This window comes from Phascolarctos cinereus, unplaced genomic scaffold (genome assembly GCF_003287225.1).
Source record: "Phascolarctos cinereus isolate Bilbo 61053 unplaced genomic scaffold, phaCin_HiC Scaffold_726;HRSCAF=1367, whole genome shotgun sequence".
In the NCBI taxonomy this organism is placed as follows: domain Eukaryota; kingdom Metazoa; phylum Chordata; class Mammalia; order Diprotodontia; family Phascolarctidae; genus Phascolarctos; species Phascolarctos cinereus.
In genome coordinates, this window is record NW_027556098.1 from 2,894,382 (window position 1) to 2,915,070 (window position 20,689).

A 20,689-nucleotide genomic window follows, 5' to 3' on the forward strand; every position below is an offset into this window, starting at 1 on the left:
CCACTAACAGCCCCACACTCACACACTCACACACATGCACACACGCACACGCTAAGACCCTTCTCCCCGCCTCCAGCTTCCACGCTGCGGTCAGTGCGCGTAGCCACTGCCCTGATCTCCAACTGTTATTCTCCCCTAGGTGACCACCACCCCTGTTCCTTGTCCCGTGTTCCACCTGCTGGCCCTTCTCGTTTTTCCCAATACACACACGGATTGAGGATGGGGGGAGGGGGGAAGAAAAGGGGGAGATGGAGAAGATTGGTATAATGAAGTTCATCCTCCGCACACCCCGATTGGGAGAGAGGTATATTCCCCGCCTCTTTTTGGAAAGGCGAGAAGATGCAGTTACCTACGGAACTGTAGTCTATCCCCTGCAGGGTTTGGGAAAGGTGTATCCTGCCCCACCTTGGGGAATTTTAGCAGGTGTCCTTCATGTATTTCCTCAGCCTCGGCACAGATGTTTGTCCCCAGGGCCCTCCTTCCCTCAGATGGGATTATATATTATTATAAATAAGCATAATCCTCCAATTTTTACAGTTCCATTTCAGTACCCAGAGGGGGACATAGTCTCTTTATAAATTTGTCCCGATTGACTCCTCATAACATGGAGAATGCAGACACGGTTAGAGCCCCATTTTCAAAGAGAGAACAGAATATGTGTGTGTGTGTGTGTGTGTGTGTGTGTGTGTGTGTGTGTGTGTGTGTGTGTGCGCGCGCGCGCGCGCGCGTTCGTGCTACAGGGCTGGGCTGGGCATTGACAAGAATAATATATCACAGTGACTCAACTCATAGAATTATAAAGGTAGCTGGGATACTAGAGATTATCTAGCCAAAAGCCCTGATCATATGAATACTGAAGTCCAAAGATGTTAAATGATTTGCCCAGGTTGAACAGACAGATTAATGACAAAACTAGTACCAAATCCCTAATCTAGTGTTCTTCCCATTATGGTGTACATTCTTCCCACCTTACCTGGCATAATAAGACTTTTCAAAAGTTTTTTCATGAGGGAGCATACAACCCTCACAACAACCTGTGTAAACTTTTTTCTTAAAGAATAGAAGGAACCATTTATGTTTAAAAATAAAAAATAAAAACTGGTATACAAAAACAAAAAACAAAACAAAACACTGCAACCTATCAAACACTGGCAAGATGGAGGAGGAGTATTTGTGGATAGAGGATAGACCTGCCTCAGACAATTATTAGGTGTTTGACCTTGGGCAACTGAACTTGACCTCTATGTGCCTCAGTTTCTTCATCACACACCCAGACACTCTTAGCGGAGAGTTGACACCTATGAAGGAACTAGATTCTATGGCCTCTAAGATCCCTTCCAACTCTCAATTACCATCACATGAGTAGGGCACAGTAGGACTTTTTCCTAACTCTCCAAATGGATCTATATTTTCAATATACTTATTCCAATAATGGAGATTATGCTGGACGCTATCTCATCCCTATCCTACACAGCATTCCTTCATTTCCTCCTGTAGTTCAACACACATGGACTGCCTAAAGACCTTTCTCTCTTTCTCCTGACATTAATATAATATGAATGACTTCCACCAGGAATCACCTCTATTCATCACCCATCCTGGGCTACAACATCTTTAAAAGGATGCCAAAACAAGTCAGATATATAAGTGGAGTAATCACTGATATGACTTAAGAGGGCTAGGCAGGAGGGTCTACTGCTTATCAGAATTTTCTCCCCTACTCTGGTAGTAGCAATATTTTAAACTCTTCCTAATGCAAGTTAAGCTCTTTATAAGGTTATTGAGACATTCCTCCAGACTTGATTGGTTCAGGGAACTAAGTGATCCCCTATCTGTGTCTTTAAATTTTAAAATATTCTTCAAAGAAGGTAAGTCATTAAACTAAATTACACAAAGTGGGGTGGTAGGGGAAGGTCTCTGACCTAAGGGAAAAAGTTAAAGAACAACCACACACAAAGAGCCATTTGTCCCATTTAGACTTTTCTTTAAGAAAGAAAAAACTGTCAACCCACTCACTTTAGAAACTTAAGAAGGGGGAACATGAATATATGGTAAATATTTCAGGGATCTATTATTTCATTTCTGTAAGCCTTCCCTCTACCAACCCAGATCTCAATTCTTCTAACACTTTACCAAGTAGCAGATGGTAGATCAATAGAGGCCATGACTGAGAAAAAAAAATTCATCATTCTATTCCCAACCTGATGATGAGGCTTTCTGAACAGTTTCTGTAAACTAGTTCCTATAGAACAGTGCTACATAGACACATGTGTATGGCCCATACCCTTAGTCTCTCCAGGCTTGCTGGAGACTTTGAGAATCTTGGGTGACCTCCTGGCCAAGAAGACACATCACATTAGAACTTTATCAGAGGATTTATTAAACAAAAAAAAAAACACCCAGATATTAGAATACTTGTCTCCTTATTATGGCTGCTTAAGGGCCAGAGAAGAGAAAGTGGTGTGAGGTTTTCTATGTCAAATTTTTGTATACTCTGTAAGGAGTTGATTAGGGGAGTTGTCTGATCAGCATGTTATTAAGCTTATAAATTAGTTAACTTTTGAGATCATCTCCCAAGGAAGAGAGGTGACAAAGACCGTTTGACCCATTCTGAATTCATTGTGAATCATGGGGGATAAACTGACTCTGGTGGGAAGAGCCACCATCCTCCTCCCCCTTCCCATTTTCTGAGGACAATACAAGAAAGTAATCACTCAATTTCTGGCCTTTTTTTTTTCCTTTTAGCATATTCCCTGAAACTTCAGGCATCGACTTTCCACCCTACTACCCCCGCCCCAGAAATGTCAGCAGACAGATTTATGTTCCTGGACCTCACTCCGTGGACCTGGCCCTGGAAAGCCTGTGGTAGGGGCATACATGTTCTCAACAATATGGCAACCATAGTCAAAGTGGTGAGAGTTCTTAAGCCTGAGATTTCTAGAGTCATACTGAACATCCCTGAATCCTAGCTTCTTGGGTAAGGGAAGGGGAAATTTCCTGAGTAGCAAGATCCCAGAATCTAGCCTTCTGGTTGAGAAATGAAGAGTTGCCGGGCTGCAGTAACCTTAGGATTGCGTCACTGGCAACCCCAAATTCAAGAATCTTAGAATCCAGACTTTCACAGGGGCTTTGCACTATTAAAAGCATTTTCACTTGAGAGCATAACACATAATAGAAATAGTTTATATTTATATAGCACTTTAAAGTTTATGAAGCTCTCTCATCAAAACAGCCTCATATAAATTCTCTTCCAAATTACAAAATAAAAAATAAGGAACCCTTACAAGTTCAAATAAAAACTGGTCACAAAAAGAATAAACGCTAATGAAAGATTAGCCAATGGCAAGTATTAAAACTTGCATTGCTGAGCAGTGAGTGACAGCCAATTAGAGAGAGAAAAGGATGGTGTATCTGGTCCCTGAAGCTTGAGGAAAAGCAGAGAAGTCTAATCCATAACATGGGAGAGAAAAAGACCTGGATTTTATCTTGCGATTTATAAAAAAAGTTCATATCCAATGGGAAGAGGCTTGGTTGCTATCTAACATCCTCAAATGCTTTTCTCATCCTGGGAGAATTAAAGCCCTCAGAGTACTGCCATCAGGTTGGGTGTTTATCTGTCAGATTTATGGATAAGGGAAGAACTTGGGATCAAAGAAGATATAGAGAACATTACAAAATGTAAAACAGATAATTTTGATTATATAAAATTCAAAAGCTTTAGCACAAACAAAATCAATGTAACCAAAACTGTAAAGAAAGCAGAAAACTGGTGGAAATTTTTGCAACAGTATCTCTGATAAAAGTCTCATTTTTAAAATATATAGAGAAAAAGTCAAATTTATAAAAATACAAGTCATTTCCCAATTGGTAAATGGTCAAAGGATATGAACAGGTAGCTTTCAAAGGAATTAAAGCTATCTGTGTCCATATGAAAAAATGCTCTAAATCACTATTGATCAGAGAAATGCAAATTAAAACACCTTTGAGGTATCACCTCATACCTATCAGAGTGGCTAATATGACAAAAAAGGAAAATGTTGGATGTTGGAGGGGATGTGGGAAAACTAATGCATTGTTGGGTGAATTTGTGAACTGATCCAACCATTCTGGAGAGCAATTTGCAACCACGCCCAAAGGACTATAAAACTGTGCCTACCCTTTCATCCAGCAATACCACGGCTAGGTCTATTTCCCAAAGACACCCAAAAAAAGGGAAAAGGACCTATTTGTACAAAAATATTTATAGCAGCTCTTTTTGTAGTGGCTAAGAATTGGAAATCAAAGGGAAGCCCATCAATTGGGGAATACCTAAACAATCTGTGGTATATGATTGTAATGGAATATTATTGTGCTATAAGAAATGACGAGTAGGATGAATTCAGAAAAACCTGGAAAGACACAAATTTATGCATAGTGAAGTGAAAAGAACCAGGAAAACACTGAACATGGTAACAACAATATTGTTCCATGAGGAACTGTGAATGACTTAGCTATTCTCAGCAATACAATGATCCAAGACAATCCCAAAGAACTAAAGATGAAACATACTATCTGCCTCCAGAGAAAGAAATTATATTGACTGAATACAGACTGAAGCATGCTATTTTTTTTTCATTTTCTTTCATTTATTTTCTTTTAGTTGAGTCTTCTTGTACTAATATGGAAATGTTTTACATAATTGCACATATATGTATAACCTACATCTGATTGCTTACTATCTAAGGGAAGGTGGAGGGGAGGGAGGAATAGAATTTGAAACTTAAAACTTCAAATAAAAACATTTTAAAAATTAAAAAAAAAAGGAAATGGAGGTAGTTAGGTGGCTCAGTGGAGAAAGTGCTGGGCCTGGAGTCAGGAAGACCTGAACTCAAATCCTGCCTCAGGCCCTTACTAGCTGTGTGACCTATGGTAACTCACTTAACCTATATTTGCCTTAATCCACTGGGGAAGGAAATGGCAAACCACTTCAGTATCTTTGCCAAGAAAACCCCATGGACAGTATTGTCATGCTATGGTCCATAGGGTCATGAAGAATTGGATATAACTCAATAACAATAAATGATTATTAATCAACTGACTGATTAATCTTGATTACTTATAGAGGAGGTAGAGATCATTTTAACCACATCTATGGAGAGTCAGACATGAGCTATATTTAAGCTATAGTCTGAAATTGCCTAGGCACCGAACACTGGTCATTGGTTGTGAGTACTATTCCTGAAACCGAACCCAGCCCAAATAAGCCCAGAACCTGAGGGTTCTGTGCCATGGATTACAATAAAAAAAAAATCATTGATTAGGAAAACTTTGATTTAGTCCCTACTATGTTTAAAAGTTTGCAAAGATTCTGCAAAAGATATGAAGATAAATGAGTAATCACTGGACACCCACATTGACCTCTCCCTTCTCTAATTCCATTTGTATTATGTACTCCCTTCTCTGAACTCTTGCAGTATCATTTTATACCTCTTTTCTTCCCCTTTCATATTTTACCTTTACTACAATTGTTTCTGTGTTTCTTATGCCTCTTACTAAACAGTATGCTCCTCAAGTGTAAAAACCATACCTTATCATTCTTTGGAGTTCTATCACGTTCTAATTTATACCATATTCATTTTTGTAGTTGGGATATTTTTAGATGATAAAGTCTTTGAGGATTTGAATTGTGTTGCTCTTCATCCGTATATCCCCAGAACACAGTATACATTTAATGAATGTCTATCAAATTGAACTGAGTTAAATCCTTGGAAGGAGTTATGCCAGTGTTGTCATGAATAGATTTTTCAAGTAGAAAAGTCACTTAAAATTTCACTAGAGTCCAGGTTTGCCTTTAGATTTTGTTTTTACATTTCCTGTGAAGTCCTTCTGCCTCCTGCCAACAGAATCCTACAATTATAAGGGGCGGGGGGGAATTGTGAAGGAAAAAACAAAACTTTCCAAAAACCAGACTTGGGTTTTCCACTTTTCTCTGTCTCATAGCATATAAGGAAAAGATGCCCTTTTATCTTTTTTTGCCCTGATCTTTCTTCAGCCTTTTATACATGTAGTTAAGAAAGGAATGAAGTTAATTCTCAGTTATCTGCAAAACCAAGGAATCATTTTATGATGTATTGTTTGTAGTGACCAGTTGCTTCCTTTTATCTGTTACCCTTGTCCACTTCCTTTTTTTTCCCTTTTCAGACGGAAAAAGTCTCTAACCTTCCTTTCCTTCCCAAGCCCTTAGAATGACATCACACAATCATCAAAATATTTTTTAAAAAAATTAAGAACCTCAGAGGTTAGACTACCATCTCAGGTATGTTGTAAAAGAGATGCACATTTAGGTAGAGATTAGACTAGATTTCTTCCAAGTTTGAGATGCTATGAGCTGAATGGAATTCAACCTAAGTTGAATTAAATTCTCAGGTCAACTACCTGCTTACACATTCTGCCCCCTACTGACAGCAGTGGCAAGTGCAGCATTTTCTGTGATGGAGAACCATTAGACATGCTTTCTCTCTTTTTCTTTCTGCTCTAGAAACCAATCAATAATAATTTACTCAGCATCAAATATTTATCGAGTACTTACTCTATGATCAATACTGTTGGGACTATGTGCAGTACAGAAGTATAAAACTCAGTTTTTTCCTTCAAAGGATTTGCAATCTCCTAAGGTAGACATAACTAAAACATCCCCCCTCCCCCCCAAAAAAAAACCAATTAGCATAAATCAGTGTATCAAGTGCCACAATGGGTATCAGAGACTGCAAGTACTGGGAGACTCCAGAAGAGATGGAGAGCAATGAGGATTGGAGTGGTGAGGGAAAGCTTCTTGGAAGAGGTGGAATTAAAACTGGGTTTTGAAGGAAAGGCACGGAAAGGGAACAACTTGATCAAAAGCACAGAGGCAAGAACAAGAATGGCAAGAGTTCATATAAGTTAGGGAAGAATGAAGGAAGGGGAAGAGAGCAAGCATTTATTAAGCGCCTACTATGTATTAGGCACTGCACTGCTTTGTAATTATGATCTCATTTTACCCTCAGGACATATCTGGGATCTTAAGTGCTATTATTATCCCTATTTTACAGTTGATGAAACTGAGGCAGACAGAGGTTAATTGCCTTGTTAAGGTTAAGTCACACAAAGCCAGCATCTGAGGATGGATTGAAACTCTGAATGAAAGGGTGTATTTTGAAGAATATAAGAAGCAAGACTTCATTTATCAGATTTTTTGTGGTCAGATTACAAAGTCCCTAAAGGCTGTGCAAAAGGGGATATCCAGTGGCAGCATTAGCATCAATCATTTGATAACAATAAATTGTCAATAAAGATCAAAGAAATTGAACCTTGCTTTATCTTTATCATATTACAATTTTTATTACAGTTATTCATGTATGCATCAATTCTCTCATTAGATTGCAAGCCCTCAGGAGATAATGGATAATAATAATAATATCTTTGGATAAAAATAAGAGCTTACATTTATATATCAATTTAAGGTTTACAAAGTACTTTTTACCTAATCACCCTCTAGTGAGTATCATGCCCATTTTGCTAATTAAGAAACCAAGGCCTTTGACTCCAGGACTCCCTCTCCTTCCATGACCTTGTTGCCAGTGATCAGCACAGCATTTCAAACATGATAAATGTTTGTAAATTGAACAATTTTCTTTGAAACTTTCACAGAGACAAAAAAGGAGTTTCAAGATAAGGAATAATAAGAACTGCTTTAAATTTATACAACATTGACTTTGAGTAAAATTGGTGTCATGAAAGGTAATAGAAGTGCCCTGTTTTTCCCCACATATAGCAATGATCTAAAAAACCCCACCATATTGAATAATAATGAAAAAATCCAAAGAAATATATTGACAGTTTCTTCAGCTAGGAGAACATAAAAGACAAGCAAGAGCTGTAGGTACTGGAGAGAGGCCCTGCCAGAGATTGCACAGGAGCCCCCAGCAGCAACATGACCAAAAACTCCAAGGGAGGAAGGAAGCAAGTCCACATTAGCACTATGATAAAGAGGGGATCATAAGACCACAGAGCTCTGACAAGGGACACTGAAACCTGCCAGAATCAGAAGTGAACATCAAAACAATTAGATATGACAGATCTCTGGTGATTACTGGATGGAAATAGAAAGAAGCATGCATATTTCTCAACCATGTCTGACACATTTTTTTACTTTTTTAAATTAATTTATTTTGATTTGTCAACAATCACTTCCATATGCTTTTGAGTTTAAAATTTTTCTCCTTCTTCCTCCCCACCACCCTCCCCAAGACAGCACACAATTTGATATAGGCTATACATGTACATTCCTATTAAGCATATTTTCACATTAGTGTTAAGTAAGGATTAGAATCAATAGGAGGAACCACCAGAAAGAGGAAACAAAACTCAACAGAAGAAAAAAAATAGCAAACAGTATGCTTCAATATGCATTCAGACTCCATATTTTTTTCTTTGGATGTGGATAACATTTTCCATCATGAGGCCTTTGGAGATGTCTTAGATCCTTGCATTGCTAGGAAAGGTTAAGTTTATCAATATTAGTCATCGAGAAACGCGACTGCTATTGTGTACAGCGTTCTCTTGGTTCTCCTCACTTCCCTCAGCATCAGACCATACGAGTGTATGACACATTTTTGAAAGCTGACCATGTGCAAAGGCATAAAAATCTCATAAACACTTGCAGGAAAGCAGAAATATTAAACATGTCATTAACTAACCATAGCACAATAAAAATTACAGTCAATAGCAGGTCTTTGAAAAATGATTCAAGCTCAAAATGGAGATGAAGTAATTTAATCCTAATGGATTGTTGGGTCAAAGGACAACTCATAGAACCAATAGAGGATTTAATAAAAGAAAAATGACAACAATGAGACAACACAGCAAAACTTTTGAGATGCAACCAAAGTAATCTCGAAGGATAACTTACTATTACTATACTCTTTTGTCAACAAAAGAAAGAACAGATTAATGAATCGGACATGAAGAAAAAACAGCAAAAAAAAATAGCAAAATGCCAGACAAATAAATAAATAAATAAACAAACACAAAATTAGAAATTCTAAAAATCAAAGAAGAAATTAATAAAACTGAAAGCAAAATAAAATACCTCGAATTGATAAATGAAATCTGGGGCAGGTTTTCTTTGGAAGAAAAATAAAACAGGTAAACCTGTTTTAGTTTCATCAAATTAGTTAATTTGATTAAAGAGAAGAATGAAGAAAACTAAGTTATCAATATAAAAAATGAAAAAGGAGAATTCACAAAAAATGAAGAGGAAATAAAGGACAATATTAAAAACTATTTATACCTAATTACATGACAAAAAAAATTGATAACAAGTCAAACTGACAAAAATTTACCTCACAAAAATACTCAGATTAACAGAATAAGAAATAGATAAGCCATAAACAAACTCATAAAGAAAAAATTCCATGGGCCAAACGGATTTACAAGTGAATTCTATCAAACATTCAGTAAACAATTCATTCTAATGATACATAGACTATTTGCAAAAGTGGAAAAAGGAGAGATAATACCGAATTATTTCTATGTTACACATGTGGTTTTGATACCTTAATCAGGGAGAAACAAAACAGAGGGAAAATACTGTAGATCAATATCCCTAATATCAATGCAACAATATTGAATAAAACATTAGCAAAGAGGCTACAGTGACATATTAAAAAGATTATCTTCCAGGTTAGATTTATACAAGTAATTGAGAATTGGGTCAATATTAGGAAAACTATCAATAACAGACCATATTAGTGACAAAAACAAAAATAAAAATCTCATGCTTATATTAATAAATACATAAAGTTTTTGACAAAATATAACAACCATTTATATTTCAAAACATCAAAAAGCATGGGTATAAATATGATAACTTAATCCTTAATATGATAACATAACATCAGTCTAAATCTAGAGCCAGAATTACATGTAATAGAGAAAGGCTAGATACTTTTCCAGTATAATCAGGATAAAGCAAGGATACCCATTACCACAACTATTATTTGACATAATCCTAGAGGGACTAAGCATAAGCAAGTGGGGAAATCTCCTTTTTTCAGACAAAATGGTCTACACAGACAACCTTAGAAATTCTACCACAGTTATTTGAAACTATTAATAACATTAGGAAAGTAGCAAGATATAAAAATACCCATAGAAAACATCACCTTTTCTCTATATTACCAGCAAAATCCAGCAGGCAGACACAGAAAGAGAAATATTATTTAAAATAATTACAGAGTGTATAAAACACTTGGAAGTCTACCTATCAAGACACAGACAGAATTTACATAAATAAAATGCTAAACACTTAATAGAAATAATAACTCTAAATAGAGAGATAATTGTACATGATTTGACTATGCCAATATAACAGAAATGGCAATATGACCTAAATAAAATTTTCCTAATGACCTACCAATCAAGCTACAAAAATACTTTTAAAAATTCATCTGGAGGAACAAAAATTCAAGAATATCAAGGTAAATTATGGAGGAAAATGGGCAAGAAACAGACCTGGTTGTATCAGATTCCAAACTATATTACTAATCAATAATTATCAGAAATGATTTGGTATTGGTTAAAAAATACAAAAGTTGACCAGTAGGACAGACTAGGGCCAAGACCCAAAAGCAAATGAACATAATGGCACAGAGTTCCACAAACCACCAAGCCTCAATTATTAGGGTAGGGACTCGCCACGTTTTGAAAACTGTTGGCAAAACTACAAAGCAATCTGGGAGAAATCTGATCTCATACCACATACCAAAATAATCTCAAAATGAAAGTATGAACTAGATATAAAATGGTACATCATACACAAAATAGGAGATTAGGGGAGGAGAAACCTTTCGCAGTTATGGCTATAAGAAGAGTTTTTGACCAAACAAGAAACAGAAGATCACTGGAGATAAATTGGACAATTTCAATATAAAATTAAAAAGTTTTACACAAACAAAATCAAGGCATCTAAAATTACAGGAAACAAAGTTATCTGAGGGGAAAATAATTACAGCAAATTTAGCTGATAAAATTCTGATACACAAGATACATAGGGAATTGAGTGAAACATATAAGAACAAGAGCTATTCCTGCAATAGGTCAAGGATATGAAGACTGTTCTATAAAATGCTTTGGCTTTGAAAGCCCTTTCCAACAGGGTCCTTCCTACCTTTCCAAACTTCTTATACTTTATTCCCTTCTGGATGCTCTAGAACACAGCAACAATAACCTTCTCGTTATTCCTTGAAGACTATTTAATGTCCTGACTCCTGTCTCTTCACCGGCAGTCCCCTTTGCCTAAGATGCTCTTCCCCTCCCTCTCACCTCTCACTTCTTGCCTCCTGGATTCCCTGATTTCCCACCATCTGAAAGGGCTTTTCCTAGTCCCCCTCAATGCTAGTGCCTCCGCTTTAAGATTAATTTCCATTTATACTTTACATCTCTTGTATATACATGTAGCTGCTTGCATGTTATATTCCCTGCATAAAATGTGAGCCCTTTGAAGAGAGGGATCATTTTTGCCTTTTTGCAACTCTAGCACTTAGCACAGTGCCTCATATATAGTGAATATTTAATAAATGTTTGTTCTTGAGCATGGTGAGTTCTCATAAAAAAGAAAAGCCAAATATCAACAACCTAAAAAGGCTTCAAATCACTTAATAATTAAGTTATAATAAATATTTAATAATTAAAATTAAGTTTATATATAATTATTATGTTAAAATCTTCCAAGTTGTAACTTATTTCATTAAAATGTTATTTACATTCAATACAATTTATAATAAAGAAATTTAATATGAAGTCTTGCTTTTTTTTGATTCTTTTTTTTTTCAGGGGGAGGCAATCAGGGTTAAGTGACTTGTCCAGAGTCACACAGCTAGTAAATGTCTGAGGCCAAATTTGAACATAGGTCCTCTCGACTCCAGAGCTGGTGTTCTATCCACTGAGCCATCTACCTGCCCCACTTCTTTTTATCCTTACAGAATGTCCCACATAAAATATTCATAATTTTTTCTAATTGGAGTTTTAGCATTTTATACTTAAAGTTTTCACAATTATAGGTAGAGTAAAATTTAATTTTTACCATGATAATTAGATATACTGTAAACTTTAATTTGGAGCTTTTTAAGGCAAAAGTTATTCTCGTTATTTACACACCTTATAAAACTAAAAGAATATTATGAGTAGTGTGTTAAATTACCCTGGGATTTCACAACATTTTTATGTTGTTGTTGAAAGAGGTTCAAGGAACAAACCACATTAGGAAATACTGCAATAAGCCACAGCTGCCTCTCCATGAGCTCCACAATCTAGCCAAACTCGGCTCCTAGATATTGTTCTCTTCTCTGTCACCTTTCTGCATTTGTTCATGTCTTCATGCCTGGAACAAGTGCCCCACCTGTTGAAATCTTTGTTTTCCTTTAAAACCCAAGTTAGGTGCCAATTTCTCCATCAACTAACTCCCAGAGCTGAAAATGATCTCTCCCTACTCAGGTTTCCCACAGCAACTTTACCTAGACTTCTACTTGATAAAAGCTAAAGTTGATATAGTGCTTACTATGTACCAGGCACTGCATTAAAGATTTCATAAATATGATGTTATTTAATGCTCATGACAACCTTCAGAGGTAGGGGTTATTATTATTATTGTACTAATTTTACAGAAGAGGAAATTGAGGCAGCCAGAGGTTAAGTGAAACATCTAGTATGTATGTAAGACTGAATTTGAACACTGATCTCCCTGGCTCCAGCCCCAGCGCTCTATGCACTGTGTCACCTAGCTGCCCCCGCATTATGATTCTTTTGTACCATATTTAACATTTGTACATGTTACAGTCGGTATTAAATTGTAAGCTACTTGAGGGTAGGGCCTATGTTGTTTTTTTACCTCTGTATCCTCAGGCACCTAGCAATAGAGCCCTGTACATAATAGGTTCTTAATACATGTTCATTACTTTTGAATTTTGTTCAAAATGAACAAAAATTAGTGTGTGGAAAGGTAGAAACACCAGAGATCTTTGAGACTGTTCTCAGCTGAGAAATTTGACACAGAAAGAATAGTTTATATATTTTGTAGCTTTAAGTACACAAGCATTCACACCTAGAAGATGTGTAACCCTGGCCAAATTATTTCAATTCTCTGAACCTCAGTTTCCTGTCCATAAAAAGGGGACAATAATACTTATACCAATGACCGCAGCAGCAGGATTGCTGGGGTTTGTAAACCTTAAAGTACCATATGGATATGAGGTGTTGTAATTATTATGCTTATTATAAATATGGCTAGAAGGAGCAAACAGACAGCAGTTATACCCATTCAGGATGCACAGCTCCTTTTTGGTTACGCTTCTTTAAAACTTAAATAAATATCAACACACTACAATGAAAATGAAATTAAAGGCTCTGCCCCTTTAAAGAACTTATAACTCAAATGCAACATACAACCCTACCATACAAAAAAAGAATACTGGGAAAGCATGATGAACAGCACTGTGTAGTATTGTTACATGGGCCATCTGCAGGAATATAAGAACAAAGGCCTACCTATTGTTGATTTAATGTGCAACATTAACAGCTCTGTGACTCATTTTCGTCACCTGTGATGTGGGAATAAAAATGCTTGCTAGCCTTATAGGTCATTGTATATTATGGAAAAAAAAATTTTTAATCCTGTAAAGTGATTCACCATCACGCTCCTCATGGAAATGAAAGACCCTCTTTTTTAGGCCCAAGGCATAGTGGATAAAGTGCTGGACTTGGAATCAGGAAGGCTTGAATTCACATCCTTCCTTAGATATCAATTAGCCAAGTGACCCGGCTCAAGCACTTAACCTCTCTTAGCCTCGGTTTCTTCATCTGTAAAATGAGGAATAATACTAGGACTTACCTCAGAGATAGTTGTGAGGATCAAATTACATACACATACACACATATAGGGTGTTCCAAAAATCTTAGTGGTATTTTAAGCTATTAAAACGACATACATATATGTAATATATTACCACATGTTTTATATGGCATTACAAATAATATAGTATATGTAAAACCTATATATAAAATTTTTGTGTTACATATTGTTATATACAACCTATATATAACCACATATATTGTATATAACAATGTGTTATATGCGATAGGTTATATGTGATATATAAATTTCAGTCATGTCTGACTCTTCATGACCCATTTGGGATTTCCTTGGCAAAGATACTGGAATGGCTTGCCATTTCCTTTCCAATTCATTTTACATAGGAGGAAACTGAGGCAAACAGGATTAAATTACTTGTCTAGGGTCACACAACTAGTAAGTATCTGAGGCCAGATTTGAACTTGGGAAGTTGTATCTTCCTGACTTCAGGCCCAGCACTCTACCTTCTGCTCCTCCTAGCTTTCCCATATTGCTGTATATCATACATTAAAGCTATGTATAATATGTTATGTTCTTTGCATCATTATATATAATATAATGTACTTATATACATTCAGTCATGTCTGACTTCATGACCCCACTGTCTTGCCACTGGATTTCAATGACTCAGAAAGAGAGAGTGAGGTTGACAACTTTGTGCAATTCTGGCTCGCTTATTCATGTGCAAATCAAGCCACTACCCTGTGATGTCACTGGTCCTCTTTGAAAACAAAGGATGAACAACAATATTATAAATATATTTATAGCCTGTATAGTGATTATATGTATAATACATACATATACATATATACGCAAAAAACACAGAGCCCTTTGCAAATCTTACAATATCATGCAAATATTAGCTATTATTATTAACCATGACCAATATTCTACTATTTTTGAACGTCAGTGAGGCATGGAATACAACAATCTCTACAGAATTTAAACTGCTATTGAGGACAATGGAAAACTTAGAGCCAATGAGGAACTTCAAAGAACAACAGAAGCAGGGGCAGCTAGGTGGTGCAGTGGATAGAGCGCCGGCCCTTAAGTCAGGAGGACCCGAGTTCAAATTGGACCTCACACCAAACACTTGACACTTACTAGCTATGTGACCCTGGGCAAGTCACTCCACCCCAATTGCTTTTAAAAGAAAAAGAACAGAAGCAAATGATGTCATCAAGGAAATGCATGACGGGAAGAAAAGATAGACTCGTCACATGGTGATGGCAAAGGATGACAATCCAAGCTGTGATACAAACACAGCTAGGGCCATTGGGGAGTCAAGGAAAATCAAAGAAGGCCTCCAGAATGGTGGGTGGGCATCCTACAGCAGACTTTTGAGATAGCCTGAACAAGAGTCACACAGCATGGGCAGACGTGGGTGGATTGTGATCTCTGTTGTTGAAGGGAACTTTCAAATCAGTGAGATCACAGATCCCTTTGAATAAAGTGATTCATCAATATAACTACTCAGAGGATTTTTTTCCATAGAATTTTAGGTTCTATCACAAGAAAGGCTGTTTAATGACAAAAAAAACAAAAAACAAAAAACCACGGGTATTTCAGTTCCTGACTCATATAAATTCATTTTTTTTAAAGATGGTAAAAGCACATCCTCCATCAACATGTGGATGAGTAACATGCACCTGTTCTCATCCTGTAAAAGATGAATCTGAGTCAAGACCTGCAAAATTATTAAAATGGTTGGGTGCAATCAACAAACAGCTTGTTCCCAACAGTGTTTCATACACACAGCCTCATTTCAATCTTGATTTTTGTTTTCCTACTTTAAGCATAAATAAGGTATTTCACTCTCTTGTGAAATTTCATTACTACTGAGATCTAGCATCCAGGGGTCCTGAGAATGAATGACTGGGGAAAGAAACATATAGTTAAAAGGATAAAAGTATGGCTCTGTACAAGTAGAGACGGATAGTTAACTTATGCAAACATGAGTCAACAGCTCTGAGGTTTTATTTCTCACACTGACATCAGTTTGTCTTCTAGTCCTGGGAAAGCAGCTTTTCTTAGCCTCAATTCCCCCACTAAAAGTTTATGACAATAATTATCTACCTAGCCTTATGTTTTTATGGTGCCTTTTATCATCTATATTTAGATGTTCAAACAGAGGTTTTAGATCTGGAGAAAAAAAAAACAGATGAGAAAAGATTATCTAAAGACCAGTTTATCTAAGTATAAAGTGGCTGATCATCAGTGGGTAGACCACCAGGTAATGATTTTTTGGGTCATGACAGCCCTCAAAATAATGAAAATGCAAAATGAATTTCAGTTGAATGAAGCCCACTTGTACTTCTGTAGGGATGATGACAAAAAATACATCATTTTTAGATATGTTGCAAACATTAAAAGTTAACATTCTAACTAGATATTATTAACTTAAAATATTGTTAATATTCTAAGATATGGGATACTTGTCCAATGACCAATGAGGTGGTAAAGTATATGTGATTGGAGATTTGATTGGAAGTGTATGATTGGAGCTGCCAGTGGCCGCTAGATGGCGTAGCAGATAGAACACAGGGCTTGGGATCAGGAAGACTTCCTGATCTTCATGAGATCAAATCTGGCCTCAGACACTTACTAGCCGTGTGACCCTGGGCAAGTCACCTAAACCCTGTTTGCCTCAGTTTCCTCATCTGTAAAATGAGCTGGAGAAGGAAATGGCAAAGCACTCCAGTACCTTTGCCAAGGAAACCTCAAATGGGGTCACAAAGAGTCAGACATGATTAAAAAATGACTAAACAACAGACTGGAAGTGTTGTAACATACAATAATTGATATTCGCAACCTAAAAAAAATCCAAAAGACATAACAAAGTTGCTGATACATGGAAAGACAGTTCACGGGTTCTTCTTGGACAGACAATGAAGAAGTTAATAAAGTCGGTTTCCAAAGAAATATACAATAGTCAAACGAGAAACACCATGTCATAGATTACATGATTCTTTTGCCTTAGAAGAGGAACATAAGTAAAAGACCAAAACTTTTCAAAAATATATTGGAAAATATGGTTTCAGGAGTCATTGAGAAATGTCATCTTTTTAAAAACTGTAGCGAAATTTTTTTTTTTTAACTTTTGGAAGATAACATGACTTGGAACTAAGAAATAAAGTCAACAGCTTAGAAAGCACTCAGAAGTCACATGCCTGTAAATGATATACTTGCTTCAAGAAGAGAGTTTAAAAGTACTGGATGTGGCAAGTAACAAATAAAACCACACACACACACACACACACACACACACACACACACACATTGACACTATGTCAACAGGAAACAACTGGTTACTGATGAGGAAATCATTTCAGAATCAGCTGTCTCTGTGCAACTAGACTACTGACCAGTCAGAGGTCACATGAAAACAGAAAAATGAGAAGGCACAATGTGCAAGTACAGCAGCTTTCCTCTTGCCTGTCTGACTACTCCTTGGGTTTTTGTTTTGTTTTGTTTTTTGTTTTGTTTTGTTTTGTTTTTTTGGCTGGCTCATCATCACAATGCCTCCTCACTATAAATGTACCCCTTGGCTCTGTCCAGGATTGCCTTCTTTCTGGATTTTCTCTCGTGGTGAATTGATTAGCTCCCTTTATCACTCTGCAGATGACTCACCAATCTATTCATCAAGCACTGTTCTCTCTACTGTATTCAAAATCCACATAATCCAAGTACCTTGGACATTTAAAACTGGATATTCCAGAGACATCTCAAATTCCTATTATCTTGGGAATCAAATATAAACTCCTAAGTTTGACTTTCAAAGCTCTTCACAACCTATCTCCTTCCTAACATTCCAGTCTTCTTATGTATTACTTTTCCCTGTTCGGTTCATTTTTCAGTTGTTTCTAACTTATCATGACCCCGTTTTAGGGTTTTCTTGGCAAAGATGCTAGAGTGGTTTACCATTTCCTTTTCCAGCTCATTTGTACAGATGAGGAAACTAAGGCAAATATGGTTAAGTGACTTGCCCAGGGTCACACAGCTAGTAAGTGTCTGAGGCCAGATTCGAACTCATGAAGATGAATCTTCCTGATTCCAACACCAGTCCTGTATCCACTGTGCCACCTACCTGCCTTTACTCTTCTCTACTTATCCCTATGATCCGGCCATCTTAGCCAACTTCTTGTTCCTCGTACATAACTCTCCACCTCCCATCTCCGTACCTTTTTTAAAAAAACTAATTATTTCACATTCCTGGAATGCCCTCCTTCTTCACCTCTTCCTCTTAGAAACTCTGGCTTTCTTCAAGATTCACCTTCTGTAAAAGGCCCTTCTCTGATCTCCCAGTTCCTAGTGCCTTCCCCTCTAAGCTTACCTTATATATACTTTGTTTATATCATATATATATATATATATATATATATATATATATATATATATACATATATATATATATACATATATATATATATACATATATATATATATATATATATATATATATATATACATAAACATGTATATCTACATGTTTTCATCCCCTCTCATAAGCTTCTTGATATGACGGATGGTTCTGTATTTTGTTGCCATTGTTGAGGCTAATTTGTGTACAACGTGTAAATCTCTGGTGTTTAGCAGAGTATTTGGCACAAAGCATTTGTTTAATAAATGCTTGTTGATTGAGTGATAAATCACATTTTCCTATAGAAGTTTAAGGAGGGGCAGCTAGGTAGCATAGTGGATAGAGCACTGGCCCTGGAGTCAGTAGGACCTGAGTTCAAATCCAGTCTCAGACACATAATACTCACTAGCTGTGTGACTCTGGGCAAGTCACTTAATCCCAATTGCCTCACCAAAAAAAAAAAAAGTGAAGTTTAATGGACATGAAATCAGTCACCATAACAAAGAGTTAAAAAGAACCCCCAAAACCTCCTCAGTCACAAATACTTGATTTCTTCAGCAAAATACTTGATCTTCTCAATAAAAAGAAATGGCAGCCAAGGGAAATACCAGTGTCAATGATAAAATCATTTGCAAAATGTTCATAGGATCATTGATCTAGAATTGGAAGGAACGTTTAAGGTCATTTAGTCCAATCCTTTACAGAAGAACTAAGAAGAATTAAGTGATTTGCCCAAAGTCACACTGTTTAGCAAGATGAAAAGCTGAGATTCGAACTAAGGTCCTATGCCTTTCAGAGTAGTATTACTTTACAAAACAGTAGAGGAATAGAGGGGAGAATGGGTCTACAGAAAACCTATTATAAGACACCACTAAGATGGATTATCCTGATTATAACTGAAACTGGAACAAAGACAACAAATTGATAAAAAAAAAAAATAGAAGAGATTTGCCAGTATTTCCCCCAAAGTCAGATTCCATCACACAAAACCCAATATGGAAGTAGAAATAATAGCCACTTGTACATGGTAACAGCAATATTGCACAATGATCAACTATATAACTATGAATGACTTGGCTGTTCTCAGTAATACAATGATCCAAGACGATTTTAAAGGATTCATGACGAAAAATGAAAAAAATCACCTCCAGAGTGAGAGCTAATGAAGTCTGACTATAAATCAAACAGTACTATTTTTCACTTTATCTTTGTGGAGGTTTTTTTGGTCTATGTTTTCTTTCACAACACGACTAACATGAAAAATAAATAAATAGGAAGTCAGAAAAGAAAAAAAAAAAGAAATAGCCACAATGAAGTAAAAAAGAGCACCTGGACCAGCCCATGAACACACAGAAGTCCATTTACATAATTTTGAAAACCCTAAGGGACCAGTCTCAAGATTTTTGTGAGAAGGGAGGAATCTAAATGATCCAGGGAAAAAAATAATCCCACGCAGTAGTACTACTCCCCAAAGACCCTCGAGATGACAAAACTAAATGAGGCAGTCAATGGCGTAATAGGTAAGAACATTCTCCTTGGAGTCTCGAAGCCCTGAATTCAACTCTTTCCTCAGACACTTATTGGCTGTGTGACTCTGGGCAAGTAATTTAACCTCCCTAATCCTCATTTTCCTCATCTATAAAATTAGAATAATTATAGCAACTACCTCACAAGGTTGTTGTGAAGATCAAATGAGATAATATGTTTCCAGTGCTTCACCTTAAGGTGCTATATAAATACTGGCTATTATTATTACTAACAAGCTTTCTTATTTCTATAAATATTTGAGAATGATCTATATGTATATTTAGATTATCCTTAACCAAAAAATATATGAGAAGGGAACATGAAAGCTTCTGCAAATAAAGATTTTCTCCAGATCGTATATTTATAGGGAAGGGGAGGGGACAAGTATTTATTACATGGGCAGCTAAGTGACAAAGTGGATGGAGCACTGGGCTTGGAGTAAGGAAGAATGATCTTCCTGAGTTCAAATATGGCCCTCAGACATGTACTAGCTGTGTGACCCTTGGCAAGTCACTTAAACCTGTTTGCCTCAGTTTCCTTATCTGTAAAATGAGCTGGAGAAGGAAATGGCAAACCACTCTAATATCTTTGCCAAGAAAATCCCAAATGGGGTAACCAGGAGTCGGACATGACTGAAAAACAACTGAACAACAAAGCACTTAATCGTGATTGGCACTGTGCTAAGCACTTTATATATGCCATTTCACTTTATCCTCACAACAACCCTGTGAGGTTGGTGTCATTATTAGTTTCATATAACAGTTAAGGAAACAGAGGCAGACAGAGATTAATTGATCTGCCCAGGGTCACAGAGCTAGTAAGTGTCTAAGGATCCCATCTAGCTGCCATAATTAACCAAAAAGTATTGATAACATAAG

At 36.5% G+C, this 20,689-nt stretch overlaps 1 protein-coding gene across 1 annotated transcript in view; it reads right to left on the minus strand.

The window, feature by feature from the left end:
* Positions 1 to 20,689, minus strand: part of REPS2 (RALBP1 associated Eps domain containing 2) — a 352,146-nt gene that overhangs the window by 268,468 nt on the left and 62,989 nt on the right. The gene's annotated exons all lie outside the window — the stretch shown is intronic.